The following is a 12,057-nucleotide window of genomic DNA, read 5'->3' on the forward strand; positions in this document are numbered from 1 at the left end:
ATGTACATGTCTCTGTGACGGTCTGTTCAATACATTCCCCATAAGAGGCTGACCAAGACGAGTCTGACTACTCTTTTCTCCACAACAAACCTTGGGCCAGGCCATTAGAAAGTTGTTCAGATTCAATTATTTTTATAAATATGATATGAAAAAATACATTTGATCAGTATTTTTTTAGGAAGGGACCAAACAAATTATTAGAATTTTAACCAGCAGTTGCTTCTGTTTTAAAGGAGGTGGGGTTTAGTGGATGTGCTGGTAGAAACGGAAAAGTCTCATGTTTTCATGAGTGTAGAATCACCTGTAACAAAAACTACAGACGTTGACTATAAAGGGCCACTTTTGCTTTTTTGTTCAAGTGATAGTTGCTTTGTCTCCAACTCTTAAGAAGCAGGGGTGTGGTAGTTGTCTTTAGTTTGTTGCCATCTGTGACATTATAGACAGTCTATACAATTTTGCATTGTAGGTGGTGACTCTGCTCTCCAAACACTAACCTTTCTACATACACACAGCCTGGGAGAAGAGCCAGATTCAAGCTCAGACCAGCAGTGCTCCAGGCCACCCAGCTCTCCTTCGATAAGATAAAAAGAACAGGAGCAGCAATGGCTGCAGAGGTACTGTGCTGGCCAAGCTGAAGCTTTTCTACAAGTACTGAGCTGATACAGGATAATTCAAAAGCTGGGGTCCATTAACACTGCAATCTTTCTGGCCTCTTGTCTTGCTCTTGACTGGCTTAGAGTGATCTCAAACAGCAGAGATCCCATTTGTTAAGAATTACTGAACAAAAAAGCATCCAGATTGAGACAGTGATGACATGTTTAATCACATCTTCACTAAATGCCCTACAAGACATCTGCATTCTGGATATGATTTTTGAAAATGACTTAAGTTAGCGTGACATTACTACTCCCCTTTTTATCAAAGGAATCAGCGAGCAACACAATATTTCAACATGTATTTACATTTCAAGTAAACTTGTGGCTTAAAACTGCTGGAATCACACCTGTCTCAGGATACACAAACTTTGTACATCTTCTTGAGAACAGCTAACAAAAATCAGGGCATGAAATCCTGGTGCTGGCCTATTCAAAACCAATCTCAGACTTACACATGTTTAATGAATGCGTCCTGACATGCAACAACAAGTTGGAAATTATCTAAAAATTACTTTTGCCAAAAGCCATCACAATACCAGCAACAAATTCTGATGAAACTGATGCTTTTTTTTCTGAAGAAAAAGGTGTTTTTATTTTGAAGAAACTGATGCTTTTGATGAGAGCTGTCGCATGCTATGAAATGTCGACCCGTATTTGGGAATTATCTGCTGATGACTTACTGGATCAAATTATACAATCAAATCAGATGAGGAGACCATAGAGTGACACCACTATTACTTTGTTCTCCAGGCAAAACATTGATTGATTCATACATTATAGACGTCATAAATATCTAATATTAGGCTTGAGTTTCAAATTCAAAATTACTGAGTATAAAACTTTTTGAAGCAGTGAGTTGAAGGAACCAACAGGAATCAGTTTCCTCAAAAAAAAAAGAAGAAGAAGAAAGAAAAAAGAACTGGCACATCCTGGGCACGTCTTAGTTCACATTTTCCTCCCGCGTCATTCCCTCCCAGGCAAGCACAGCTGCTGCAGAACAAGAGAACAACAGGCACTTCAGGAGAACTGGAGCAACAGAGAATGGGGTATATGTGTATGTTTTTGTTTCCCTTGTGCCCACATTCTGACTTGTTTGTTCAGTTAAATTGCTTATAGAAAAATAATGCCAAACCCTTCCTGAGCATGTTCAGTTGACGTGTCACAGACATTACGCATTGGTTTGACCCCATTCAGCATCCATATATTCATGCCAAAAACCACATCCAGAAATTAACAGCTTATAGTTGTAGGAATGTGGTCCCACTGCAACAATGTGCCAAAGAGGTTGTCAGAAAAAAGGCTTTAGCTGTTGAATAGTTCACCTGTTTCGTGAGGAAACCTTTTCACTTTTCTCTCACTGCCACCCAAAGTCGACAGAAACCAAGATTAAAGCTTCAGGCTAATCTTTTCAGAATCAGAATCAAGTTTATTCAGAGCCTCAGAGTCCTGGAGAGATGAAAGATTGCAGCCAATCACCTTCAGTCTGCCCTTGTCCTTGGTGGTGGCAGCAACGTACCAGATGGTGATGGAAGAGGTGAGGGTGGACTCAATGATGGAGGAGTAGAAGTGCACCATCACACCATCATTGTCCCTGGCAGGTTGAATTTCTTCAGCTGCCGCAGGAAATACATCCTCTGCTGGGCTGATGAGGGAGCTGATGTTCAGCTCCCACTTGAGGTCCTGGGAGATGATAGTTCCCAGGAAGCGGAAAGAATCGACAGTGTCAATTGTGGAGTCCTAGAGGATGATGGGGGTAGGTGAGGCTGAGTTCTTCCTGAAGTCCACAACCATCTCCACTGTCTTTAAAGCGTAGAGCTCCAGGTTGTTTTGGTTGCACCAGGACGCTAGATGGTCAGTCTCCAACCAGTAGGCAGAGATAAGTCAGATGGGAGAGGTGTCGTCCGCGAACTTTAGGAGCTTGACGGACCGGTGACATGAGGTGCAGCTGTTGGTGTACAGGGAGAAGAGCAGAGGAGAAAGAGCAAAGTCCTGGGGGGAACCAGTGCTGATGGGCTGTGAGTCGGAGACGTCTTTTTATACTAGCATCACAGTATGGAGGACTGAAACTGACCAAAGACAAATATAAGAATATGTAGATGGTTCAATATATAGATATGGCACTAGATTTTCCTTTCTTTATATATTTTCTATCCCTGTATGTCTCTATTTATTTCTCTAAATGTATTTATTTCTGTATTTCATTTCTACAATGTGTTTTAGAATTTTCTTTTATGAAGACGTTGGAAGATTTTTTTAAATATGAAGTAAACATAAAGTAACTCCTACTCACAATCCTGACCCACTTACAGAGCTAGGACAAAAGGAACTCCCACACGCCTTAATGCTTTTAGGCCATTGATTCAACTACAAATTGAGTTAGCACCATTACCAGGAACAAAAATGTTCCCTACTTCCAGTCTGTGTCGCTATGGTTTGAATTTGGCCTCACATGAAACACTTCGAACAACAACCCACTTATTTCAAGAATGTAGCAGATGGATAGGTCTTATTTAAGGCTAATTTAATACAATGTAATAACTGTTCAACTGGTCCAGTCAGACAGGTGACATTCACCTTTTTATGCATCATCTAAGACAAATTGAATTCAGGACTCTGAATTACTTGTTTTCACAATCCTCCCAAAACTATTTAAAATACAATCTAAGCCAACATGAAATGTATGTGTCCTGGATTTAGAATATTTCTGTTTCTACGTCATCATTACAATGAATTAGTCAAAGTGACCTTTATAATAAGTAAAACAGCCTGGACTGGAAGTATTTATTTGACACTACAGGTTAATCAGTCATACCACAAAGGATTTGTTCATAGCAAAGTAAGTGACTAAATTAAAGACTGCACTGAGGGAGCAGAAAACTTTAACAGTGGTATTATACATTACAGAGATCCTGACATTTAAATGGAGCTTGACAAACTGTTTCTGAGTCATTAACCTGAGCAGGACATAATTAGTGTTGAAACTAGGGTTCTATAGTCTACTTTGCTATCTTTTAATGACTGCGTGAGTGCTTTTTCTGTGAGGAATGGATGTGTAAGGCGACCAGGAATTGTACAGGAGAAAGTTAACAAGCATGCCCTCCTGTCTCATTTAATTCATGTTAAAGAATCCACATTTGAAGCTAGATGAACTCATAAAGGACTATTGTGTGACTTGTGATCAAATTAAAGCCGCTCTCTCTCTTAGTTGTGTCTGCAGAACTTAAGATTGTATGTTTCAAGAAAAAACTGGAAATGCTTCACAAATTTTGTGAGCTAAGCATTGGGAGTTGAAATGTTGCCAGTTCAGCTGTGTCTTCTGGCCAGTTCGACAGATCATATAGAGTGGAGGCAGCTTTATTAAGTTAAGGGGGGAGTTTTCTCTTTTATCTTGTTAAGCCTATCAAGTGTTTCCAGGTGTCATTTTAAGTAGCTTGGATTATTCACATTTGAAATATTTGTGAGATTACAATATACAGCATTTGTGTAGTTACAAAATATACCAACCTTCATGGGATGCTTCCTAATGAAAGTGATAATGTTTGGTAAGAAGAACTAAATACGTGTTATTGACCTTTATGGCTACAGGTGTAGTGATGCTGTTAGTTGGCCTTCAGAGACACTTTCCTCAATCCTTTTGAAACGGCACACTGAGCTGCTTTATCTGCTGAAGAAAATCCAGCAGATTAACATTACTATTTTGTACTGTGTCAGAGACTGATGATGGGAACGAGCCTCCCAGTCATTTCAATCACTAAGACTGCTCTGTGTGTGAGCCAGGCTGACTCTTAAGTTCTTCACCAGCCCTTGGACAGCCCTGGACAAACTTGTAGGCTATTTTATCCCATTGGTGTTGCCTGGTTTGATCTTTCCCCAGTGCATGGAGTTCATGAAAAGTCTTGCACTTTTTTTTAATGCTAAAAAGTGCTCACCGCTCCAGCCTGTAAACCACACCATAGAGTAGTAAAAGAAAAGGAAATGGATGCTTTAACTTGGTTACGTCCCCAGAAAGTGATTGACAGGTTTGCAGTGTTTCCATCCATGTTCTTTCATAGAGTGATCAATGAGGGAATCGGTCATGACAGTGAAGATGTGTGAATTCCAAGTCCTTTCCTTGGAATGGGAAACTTTTCTTCCTCCAACTAGATCATTTAAATTTGAATTTTGCCACATAGTTTTTTATACCTGAGACACCCTGCATATAGACAAGTAAAAGTTTTGATTTTCAATTGTGTGGCCTATGTATATGTATTTGTTAATTGATTGAATAAATTGGTAATGTACGTACAGGAAATGTAAATTTAACGTTAGCTTAAAATTGATGATTTACAGTAACACTGTTTAAAAGTCACTGTAAACTTTAGTGGCGTTATTAGACATCGCTGGATTCTGCTAATTAAAAGATCTTTTGTAGGCTTTGCTGTACGATTTAGAGGTTGTTGTTGGAGAGCATTATAATTCAGAGACTTATTGTGCTAGAACATATGCAGCATAAAAATTGAGGACTTGTATCTCGTGGGGATATTCAAGAACTGGGATCACGATTAGCAATATAGTGTAAGTTGGCAAAAATGTGTGGGTGACAAGAGTCAACTATGACAGTTTATAAAGAGAAAATATCTTAAATCTTTTTCAAAATAGTATTCATCTGTTATTTAGTTCTGCACAGTTTATTCAAGGATGATGGGCATCATTTACTATGTTGATTTTGGACGCCACCTGCCATGATTCAGAATGCTGTTATCTTTCATTTAGTACCATCAATTCTGAGGTATTTTTGCATGGATTGATGTATCTTTAACCGTGATGTTGATTTATGGCTCAACATTACAGTGCAGAGGAATATGTGCATTTTGACGTCAGCTCGGAAATTTCTTCAAAATCAAAATGCTACAAATTTGTAGTGATTACAGTCATTAAAGCATAAGTGGTATTTAAGATATGATCAAATCAAATTACTCTTCGCAGTGCAACAGGGCTCTCTGGAAGCCACTGAGAGTGAATATTCAGTGTGTAGTTCTTTGTGGTTTTTTTGTGTCTTTGTTTTCATTTGAGTCTCAAAGTCAGTCTCCTGAGCTCACTTTACACAAAAGCTGAGTGTATCTGTCTGGTGCAGCAAGAAGTTATTATGAGCAGATCTAAATAAATGACTAAATTGTTCTGCTGAAATAATTATGGACCTCCTGCAAAAGTCATTACCTTGATGATAGCATATGTGTCTAAAATGATAGTATACACCTCTGCATCAGTGGTGCCCTGACACGAGTTACCTTTGCCTTGGAAAGTAATGGACAATCACAGATATCTGATGGGTTGAACTGTACATGTATTTATGCTAAAAGCAGCAGAAACATCTGACCGCAAAACATGTGTCCACTGCATTTCTGTCCATTCGCAGTTAAACTGTGTGTTTAGTTTGTATTGAGAGAACTTGGTGACGTTTCTGTGCAGAGTTAATGTACGGCTTCCTGCTCATGTGATACAGTTTCAGGTAACATTTCTTCATGTGGCAACAGACTTGAGTGTTGAGTGAAAATGTTTTTTCCAAAGTAGTCCTGAGCTCATGTGGTTATATTGATAATGATACCAGGATGGTTCCTCACACAGTGCTGCCTCAAGGCTCGAAGGTCAATCCCATCCAACAGGGGTTTCCATCCTTGGCCATTAAGCAGGGATATTTCCCCAAACTCCTAAATCTTTTCACAATATCATGACTGTAGAAGTTAAAAGAACACAGTTGTGTGTCATTTTGTCTTGAGAAATATTTTTTTGCAACCAGTGATTCTCTAAAAATTTGATTCAAGATGGTAAGTGACAACCAATCCTTTCTTTAAAAAGACTGAACCTTTGGTAAATGCTTAATTTCCAAATCCTGTCCCCTTTACCAAGAACCAATGATCTGCTGCTTGATTGTAGAATCTGTCACTTGAATATTCCCTAAACTTTTCCGTCTTTTCTGCCAGTCTCCCAACATTTTAGTGTGTTACCGTCATTAGCTTTTAAATGTGTTTGCATTTTCCAATTAAAAACAAATTGCTCAATGAATCTAGTTGACGAATTGTCTCAATGACCCTGAGTGAGAAAAAAAAACAATTTATGAACTATTTAACATATTGTTGTCTTCAAAACAACATCATCATTTCCCATCGGCCAGTGTAAAACAGTCGAACCTCTGAATATAGACATCACTAATACCTCAGCAACACATACTCTCACAATGATTTTCAGAAACATTTTTATAAAACCTGTGGAGTGGACATTTTGAGCTAAAAGTCTTTAATGGCTGCTTTCTGCCTCAGACATAGTATTTATCTGCAAGAAATATGGCAATTGGGTTATGTAGCGTGCTTGTTTGTGGGGTATCAATGTTACCAGTGAACTTTCTCAGAGGGGACACTGGTTCCTCGGATTCTGCTTTTCTTAGTGAACCTAAAGGCGATCTGTCAGTGCATGCACAGTGGATTTTATGAGAGTGCAACAGGTTGTATCCCCTTTTATCTGTGCTCTTCCTCCTGTGCCTTATCAGCTTGAGTTTTCTGTGATAGTTAAGTCTATGTTTTGTAGGCTAACCCACAGACAGCCACGAGAGCAGGTTCCATTGATCCCTAGGGGCATCAATGATTTCAACAGGACAAACGCAGCGTTTCTGCTATGCAGGTGCCGTTTTCTCAGCTCCATCATCATCATCATCATCACATATTTGCTTTTGAAAGATGAGAACGTTTTTTCAAATAACCTAAATTGCAGAATAAGCTGAGAACTCGATTAAATTCCATTTGTATTGCTAACACAAACAAACTTATCCAGCTTATCTATTGAAGGTTTCAGTTTATCAGTCTTTCCCTAATATAATAAAGGATAGTTGTGAAGCATATTTATGAAAAAGCCATTTTACACCAATTTCACATTATTCAATAGATATTTAATAAGTATCACATGGGAACTTCCTTCTCTTGGCTTCAGAGCCAGTCCGAACAGTTTTTTTTTATAGGGGACAGAGGGAAGTTAAAACAATATCAAGGAAGTGTGATTGTGTGCCTGTCGGAAATGAGAGCCACTGCACTTAACTGAGCCCTGAGAAGTGTGGTTAAACTAACTCCAACAAAGTTTCCCGCAGAAGTATTTCGTTTCTATGTAGCTTTGATCTGTAGAAACAGGAAGTATCAGTAGTGATGTCCCTTGATAATTGTGGGGCTGACTTTTTAAGTTGGTAAAAGTTTGTGACATGCATGGGAATGTCCATGACTTCCTTAATTAGTTTTCCCATGTCCTTGGTACACCATGACAGCACGTCATTAGCATCTCACTTAATGGCTGTGGTATCCAAAGCATGTCTCTTGCTAGACACCATCTGACTTGATGAAAAGTCATTTCATCGGCCTCTTATATCGTCCATGAATTCTACTGCCAACGCTCTCTTTCCCTCTTTGGTAAATGGCACATTGCCGTAATTCTCTGCCCCAGAGTCCCAAAAACAGCCTGAGAAATTGTCTGATAAGCTAAATATCAAACAGTCTATGAACATGTACACTGTTTATTTTTCATCAACATTGCCTTATTCTGCCAGTACATGTATTTTTCTCTCTATTTTTTTTCTTTTCATGGAATAGAAGCAGTGGGATCCTTGTATGTTTAGTTTTTCTATTTTTGGCAACAGACTGCACTGAAAGTCATTGTGCAACTTCATTAATACAAAAAAAAAACATTGGATTTAGTTAATTATTTTTTTCCAAAGTGTAAATACAAATAAATTATCTAGGCAGGAACATATTATACAAGCTTCTTTTATCTGAAGTTCAAATTCATGATCTCAAAACTAATATTTTAAAGCAAGTCCATAGTCTGAAGATGATTACCTGTCAGCTCCAAAACCCTATAAATACTTAAAGGTTTCTTTACTTTGGTACAGTACTTGTTGACCTAATATTTTACTTTGACCATACAGTGTTTATTTTTAATTCTAATACTGAAAATGATAACATTTAAAATAACCAATGTCTAGTAACAGTCACCAAACATACTGTAGAAGCTATTCAGCGTAACAATCTGTGCTTTACTTTACACTCTTTGCCTGGGTTAACCCCAGAGAATTGATTTATTGAGACTCTGATGTTCTACTTGAGTGCTTGCAAAACACCCCGAATCTTTAAGATTGTAATGCCAAACATGAGTCATCCTGCTTCCTGGTTTGGCCCTCACCAGTTTTCCTTTGGTTCCTTGGTTTGGATCTCATGTTCTCTGGAACCTGCTTCATCTTTAGATCAATGTTAGCTGCAAAGAAGCCACATCTGGATTGAGGTCTGGTTGTGTGTGTCACACTTTGGATGTAGGCCAGTCTACATGTCTGTGTTTGTTGGTGACATCACAGACCATGATGATGATGATTTTTGCTCTGCAGCGTCCCAATGCAAAAAGATGAAGACAAAATGTCTTCATCTGTGGCCTGACGATTGTGGTTTGCTTTCGGCTTGTCTAATTATGTCTGTAATGGCATAAATGTATCTCAGAACAATCTGTACAGTATGAGCTGTTCTAAGTATCTTTGGCATAGTATGGTGCATAAGATGGAACTGCCAGAATCACTTTTTGATTATTCCATGATGATGATATCAGAGCTGATTCGATGCGGCACCCCACAGCAAGATGTAAACACTTATTCAGGGAACAAAGGTTCTTTGTACTAATGGAAATCCACACGCACGCTTTGAAACAGTGATTTTCCTCAAGCTGCAAGAAATGCACAAGAAAACACCACCATCTGTATAACCATAGTAGTTGTTTGAATCTGAGAACGTTGCAGGGAGCCAAATCAGCTCAATGTGAATGCAACCAGGTGACATGTTTACGATCAGTGAAAAATGTTGAACTCATTACATCTGACATGATGCCAATACAGTGTAAGTAAGTTGGCCATGGTGGGCTGGGGCCATAAACTGCACAATTTACAAATATACTGGACATAATTATCTTGTTCTGGCAAACTAGCATTTGTATCTCCCTCACATGATGGCAACTATGCCTGTTTTACATAACCAAAACAGACCTGCTTGGATTATCGTCATACACCGAAATTAACAACAGCAAAGACCTTAATATCAAAGCGCTTCCTGATTCATTTCCTGATTTCACCATGGCTGATATTTGGCGTGGAAACATGCAGGAAAGACCATCCTGTGTGATAATTGTTTTGTCAAAAATTTGACAAATGAAAAAGTTCAATCTAAACAAATTCTTCAGATCAAGAAAGCTTTCAAATGCGTCAACAAATCAATTGTGTCTCAGTCCAGCAAAATCATCACAGACTGTTGTCTGATGTTTTGCGCAATACCTCTTGCCTCTGGTGCCACGGTATTTTGAATGAAATATTGCCACTGATTTGAGCCTCTGATTTATATAGTTGCTAAACTTGCATAACTGAAAAAGTGTTGGAGCAGAAGATTATTTATAATGTCTGTAAATAAAGCCTCCACTGGAATTCAACCATAATGAGTTGATAAGGTTTCTTGTGGTAAACTTGAAATATGCCCTACAAATTTAATTTACTTTCTACCAAAGCCAAAAGTCAAAACTGATTACATTTTGATCTTTGGCCAACTGCGCCCACTGGAGCAGTAGTACCTTTTAAGGAAGGATCTTGTCTAATCCTTAAGACAGTTTGTCCCAGTGAAAGAATCTGAATGTAGCAGCTTTTTGCCATGTGATGAGACCAAAAGAGGATCCAAACACTATTTTTTTGTCAAAGTGCAATGGTAGCTGCACAGCAGTACATTGTGTCATCTAAGAAAATAAGAAATTTATTGTTTCAGGTTTTCATCCAAAGTCTGTAAATGTTACACACTTCTCTGAGGTACTTGTTTTTTATTTGTGACTTAGAATGTAATTCAGACAAAGGTTTTATTGTTCTGATCTCTGTTTCTCATTACAATAGGTTTCCCTTTCATTCATTCATTGAGCTTGCTCGTCTGTAACTGATGTATAGTGCATCTCCCCAGCTGACTGAAGCAGGAATATCTGAGTTATGTCTTTATAGATTTAATGAGTTATTGTTGAGATTAAATGTGAGGTGTTTGGCTTAGATATTTTCCTTTCATCAGCCAAAGTTCTACTAGCAACACCAAGTTTTTAGTGTTGTTTTAACATAGTCATTACGCTTGCTCAGCTCCGACTGTTTTGACAGCTTTATTCGTAAAAAACTACAGTTTGTTCAGATTGTGTAAGTGAATGCACATTGTTTATGCAAAAGCATGCCCTCTGTATCTTAATGCCACTGTTGCTCGAAATTTGCATTAACCTTGCCTCTGAACTAGGAATGAGCAATGATTGTCGAATTTTTGGATAGCCATTGACCAATTGTAAATCGAATATCGTATTGCAATGGAGCTATTCTGAACTAACTAGAAGCTATTAGTAATGTGCTACTACAACCACAAGGTGACAGTGATGCAGAAATGTTTTCCACCTGTCTTGAAAACAACAACAGGAGGGTGCTTCACTCTTGCCAGGCTCCGGTACAACATAAATGGCACTCTGAACTTAGATGCTAATGATGCTCCAACGGGAAGAATTTGTAAAGCAAAAGTCTGCAGCGGTCAAACAATACTATGAGGAACTCTTTCAAAAAAACAAACGAAAATGTCATTCAAAATAAACTCTTCGAAGTAAAGTTAGCATGCAAAATGTTTACTATGACGAGGCACTGTTATTCACAATTGGAGGACCAAGCAAATTTTCTTTCTTTTCTTTTCAAGTGTATGAAAAGTTTGTGACAAGTTTGATGATATATGATACATTTGGCACAATATGAAATATAGCATTGCTATATAGCAAGTGACAACATTACAAAATGAACAGCGGTCCGTTCAAAGATGTTCACGTTTACGAAATGACTTGATCTACGACCATCAACTTTTCAGACATGTTCCATCTGGTACTGTTTGCACAATCATACACAGAGCAAAGGAATGCACACCCAGTGATTGTTTACTGGTTTCAAATTTTTCTTAATGTTTACACAATTTTTGCTCAGGATTCAACGTCATTAAACTTTAGCAGCGCCGAGCAGCAGGATTAAATGCCTTGAAACTAAAGGCTGGTTAATATGTCGTCTTAAGGCGCTGTATTTTAGTCAATGTTTCTTACCTGCTCCATTCTTTCACAACAGAATTATAATGTGAATGAGTCTTTACACATGAAAAAAGCTGCAGATGAAAAAAAAAGCCATACCTCACAATGAAGGATAAGACAAAAGCAATTGCATTATGTCCTGTGTCATTTTGAAAGAGAAAAAAGTTAATTTATGTTGCTGTATAGTTAAAAGGTAAAACTATTGCATGTTTGTTGAAAAGAGTCAGCAATTCATTATTTGATAGCAGCTCTGTGTGACCTCTTGTCAGCCTCCACTGAA

This window comes from Leuresthes tenuis, unplaced genomic scaffold, assembly GCF_036924035.1.
Source record: "Leuresthes tenuis unplaced genomic scaffold, fLeuTen1.0.hap1 SCAF_9, whole genome shotgun sequence".
In the NCBI taxonomy this organism is placed as follows: Eukaryota; Metazoa; Chordata; class Actinopteri; order Atheriniformes; family Atherinopsidae; genus Leuresthes; species Leuresthes tenuis.